Source organism: Chrysochloris asiatica, unplaced genomic scaffold (genome assembly GCF_000296735.1).
Source record: "Chrysochloris asiatica unplaced genomic scaffold, ChrAsi1.0 scaffold00049, whole genome shotgun sequence".
In the NCBI taxonomy this organism is placed as follows: Eukaryota; Metazoa; Chordata; class Mammalia; order Afrosoricida; family Chrysochloridae; genus Chrysochloris; species Chrysochloris asiatica.
The window spans coordinates 2,794,020-2,798,635 of NW_006408567.1; the positions used below are offsets into that span (position 1 = coordinate 2,794,020).

Below are 4,616 nucleotides of genomic sequence, written 5' to 3' on the forward strand. Positions count from 1 at the left end.
GCAAGTGCTATGAAGTGGAAAAACAAAACAAAAACACACCTAACCCAGAATTTATGGGGTCAGGGAAGTGTTCTCAGAAGAGGTAACTAACTTCTATACAAAGATTGAAAGGTGAAAAGGAGTGGCTCAGATGGGACGGGGAAAGGATGGTGGAAGGGTATACAATGCTGGATGAGGCACAGAATAACTTAGAGGGAGCCCAGGCTTAGGCAAGAGTTTCTAGGTGTCCTAAACAGTTAGTACTTGATGACTAGCTGAAGGCTGATGGCTGGTGGTTCAGTGTAGAATTCCCGCCTTCCTTATGGGAGACATGGTTCAATTCCCAGCCAAAGTAACTATGCACAGTGCAATCTGTTTGCCAATGGAGGCTTGCATGTTGCTATGATGCTGTGCATGGGAGTAGCCATGAGTCAAGAATAGGCAGGGAGAGCAGCTGCCATGTGTCTGTAGTGATATGGCGACACCCACCAGAAGGTGCCACAAAGAGCAATTGACAGTAAAGAATGAGAAGCGAAGAACATGTGTTGAGAAAGATTTCAGGAGTTATAAGCCCACATTTAATTTTTAATGAGAAATTTTGGGGTTTTTTTTGTGACACTTTGACTTAAATTATAAAGTGAGCAAAAATTAGAGTTCCTGAGATTTCATAATGGATGTGCCCTTCATACAATGTTTCCTATTTTGCCATTTTTCTTGAGATTGGTTTTGTTTTTAATTTAATCTTTTATTTAATCATTATGATGACCTAATAAAGAAGGAGCACTGACAGTACTGTAACTGGACTGCTAACTGCAAGGTCGACAGCTCAAACCCACCAGCCACTCTGTGGGGAAAAAATTGAAGCATTCTGCTCCTATAAATATGTACAGCCTTGAGTAGCGTGGCGGATTTCGAGGGGGTAGTGGATAGTGGGAGACCAGTGGGTGGCAGGCCCCCTGCCACCTCAGAAGCTACCATAGACTCCATGGCCCAGCCCTGAAGGCCTCCCGCCTTAGCAGTCATGAAGTCTCATAAGCATATGAAAGTTGGACATGTAAGCCTCCATTAAGAGACCAAGTGATGATGGTTCAGGACTGGAGCCCCAGTCTCCCATATAGAAAACAATAGATGATTTGCTATGATGTGAAATTTGCCTTGAATATTTCAACATTGCAATAATGATTCCTCAGCGTTCACATAATTACTGTTCTCTCTGTATAAGAAAATTTCTGTCCTCTAAAATTCAATGTCCAACTTGCTGTGTGACCATCACAGAACTGGACCTGAAAAATAACCGTGTACTAGATGAACTGGTAAAACGTTTAAATTTTGCATGGAATCACCTGCTGCAGTTTGTCTTAGAGTCACCAGCCACCTCTCCAGTTTCCTCCTTTTCAAAGAACCTTGGTAAAGTGCAGAGTTCCATAGGCTTGACACAGTCTCTGAAGCTGGAAAGCAAGTTAATGGTCAATTTCTTGATCTGAGAAATTGGTACCTGTTCAACAGAGTGGCCGATAAGAGAAGACAAGAGTAAATTTAGCCATCAAAAAGAGGTGAAAGGAACCTAGATTCAGAGGGCGTGAAGGAAGGTAGAATCTTCAGTGAGTAGTATCCAATCTGTCTAGGTGGAGCTGATGAAATGAAATGCAGATGGGTCTCTTGTGATACAATAGTGAATAATTGTTATCAGGACTGTTTGTGAGGGTTGGAAATGTAAAGGTAGACATTTTGTAGCAAGGAGGGGAGTGATTAACTTTTCAGCCTGGGAGTGGAGGTCCCTGGGACCATCAAGGGAGAAGAGCAGAGAACGGGATCCTACCCAGAGAAGCAGTGATGCCAGAGATGGAAGCAGAGACAATGATGTGGAGAGTAGGAGCAGCTGGGGACTTCAGACACAGAGAGGGAGAGGGGCTGTGTGCTGATGACTGGGGGTGGGGGGCAGGCTTGTAGTGTATATATACCCTTTGGTTGGTTGATGATGCATGGAGGGGATTGTAACCACAGCGATGAAACGATATACGATAGGATGAATGTAAAACTAATGCTCTCCCATGTAAACTATTACATAATTCACAATAAAACATTTAAAAAAAGAAAATAAGTGAATGTTCCTGCAGAGAACACAGAGCCATCTTCAGTAGAAAAGACCACTCCAGCCTTCTTAGGTGTCAGTCAGTGCTCTTGAGACACCCTCTATATCTACTTCAAAACAAGTTTCTAAAGTGGACTGTCCTGTTTGTGGGACTAATATTTCAGAAAACCATGTTAATAAGCACTTAGACCGCTGTTCATCACATGAAGAGAAGACAGAAAGCTTCCAGAGTTCTGCTCAGAAAAGGAAGCCACTGCCCCAAATTGTATATAACTTGCTGTCTGATCATGATTTAAAGAAAAAGCTAAAGTTGCATGGATTACCTACTCAAGGAAATAAACAACAGCACATTGAAAGGCATCAAGCATTTGTATACATGTACAATGCCCAGTGTGATGCTCTGCATCCTAAATCAGCTACTGAAATAGCTAAAGAAATTAAAAATCTAGAGAAGGCTAGGATGTGTCTTGAAGCTGGTCAACTCAATGAAACTATCATGGTTTTTACAAAGGACCAAACAGAAAAGGAAATTGATGAAATCCACAGCATAGATTATAAAAAATATCAGAATGACTTTCAGCTTCTGGTAGATCAGGCTAAAAAAGGATACAAGATAATTGTTGGAACATAAAAAAAAAAAAAAAGTAACAAAAAGAGATGAATCTACAGAAAAACTCTTAGCTGTACACATGGGACAAAAAGATAAGGAAAAAAGTCCTCAAACATGACCTTGGTAACAAACCATTTCCCTCTGTCTGAGCTGGACTCCTTAGGGCAATTGGAGCCCTATAGGTCAGATGACTCTTCTAGTTGTACAGATATTCAAGAAACCCTTTCTCCATCAGGATCAAATTCGTGCAATAGTTCTAGTTCATACATCATAAGAGATCTTCTAGAAGAAGAGGGAACCTGGGAGGCATCACATAAAAGCAAACGCCCAGACACAGAAATAACTCGAGAGAACCGCCACAAAAGAGCAGCTCCAAGGGCTAAGACTGAGCCAAGAAATAAGCATAATAGGAATCAGTGTGGGCTTTTGCTGACTTCCAATGCTTTTATTCCCATGTAGAATTTTTATTTTTCAATGCCTAAGAATGGATGTTAAATTCTAAGTATTATTGTTAACTGATTATCGTTCTTTGCTGCCTTTCAGAAATTTCTTTCAAAAAATAAGACAAAATATCTTTGCTTGGATAGTTGTCTCCTACTTCTAAAGCATCTTTCCTTGAAATAGTCACATCCATATGTTCATCAGCCTTGCAGATTAGATGGACTCTTTGGTAAAAGGATTTTGTTTCATTTTATTTGCTTTTAAATTTTAGAACGTCTTTAAAAATGTTCTTCTTGTCCAAGAAGAAACCAACTTCAGAAAAGGATTGTTTTCAACTTTTCTACTCCAGGGAGTAGTTGAGGAGTTAAGCACTCCAAAAATTTTGGAAAGACTGGATATCATAATTCAAACCATTGGTTGTGTGTAAGCACCGAGTTACATGCCTGTTGTTACCCAAGTTTAAGTTCATATTGGTTAGTAGTAATCTGCTTGCATATTATTTGGAGTAGGATGTTAACATTTTAATACAAAACAGTCACAAACCATAACTTTGAAACATTACTCATATTCTTCTGAAATGCTACTTAGAAATTGTTACTATTAAGTTTTTTTCACTTGGGTAAATAGACTGCTTTGACACTTTGAACCCTAGGTATTAAACAAAAAGTATGCAAGAAATGAATTTTTTTTTTTGATTGAAAAAAAATTACAGCCTCAGAAATCCTGTAAAGGGTTGCTATGAGTCAGACTCAGCTAAATGGCAGTGAATTTGGAGTGTGAGTTAATAAATTAAAGAAGGAAGAAGACAACATAATTTTGTCTAAGGACTTTAACAAAGGATTTTAGAATGTGATGAAGTTGAGTGTAGAATCATATTGAAGTTCCAGTCCTGACTTTGATGTTAAAGTTTTAAGTACTTTTAGGGAAATTCCTAAACAGTGCCCTAACTGTAAATTATACATAATACCACCTCCTTTATGGATTATGAAAATTAAAACTATAAGGTAACATACAATATATTAGTTTCCTTTGGCAACCATGATTATTTCACTAACATTTAGAAATTCAAGTCATACTGAGTATAGACCACATTACATGCTAAGAGCTAGTCAAGGAACTGCAGTGGTGAAGTATTCTGTTGCTTACAATAGAAAGGTCAGCAGTTTGAATCCACCAGCCACTCCATGGGAAAAAGATGAGGCAGTCTGCTTCTGTAAAGATTTACAGCCTTGGAAATCCTATGGAGCAATTCTACTCTGTCCTATGAGTCACTGTGAGTCAGAATTGACACCATAGTAATGAGTCTGGGTTTTAGGAGTCCTGGGTGGTACAAACTGTTAAGATATTTGACTACTAATCTAGAAGCTAGAGGTTCAAGCCTACCCAGAGGAACCTTGGAAGAAAGACCTAGTGATCAACTTCCCCCACAATAAGCCATAAAAAATTATCATTGCAATGAAACAAGGCATACGATTTGTTGAATGCAAAACTGAT

General features: G+C 39.1%; 1 pseudogene; it reads left to right on the forward strand.

Annotated features, from left to right (window-relative positions):
- The first annotated feature begins 454 nt into the window (after positions 1-454).
- On the forward strand, positions 455-3,140 carry LOC102821273 (annotated as a pseudogene).
- Positions 3,141-4,616: the final 1,476 nt, after the last annotated feature.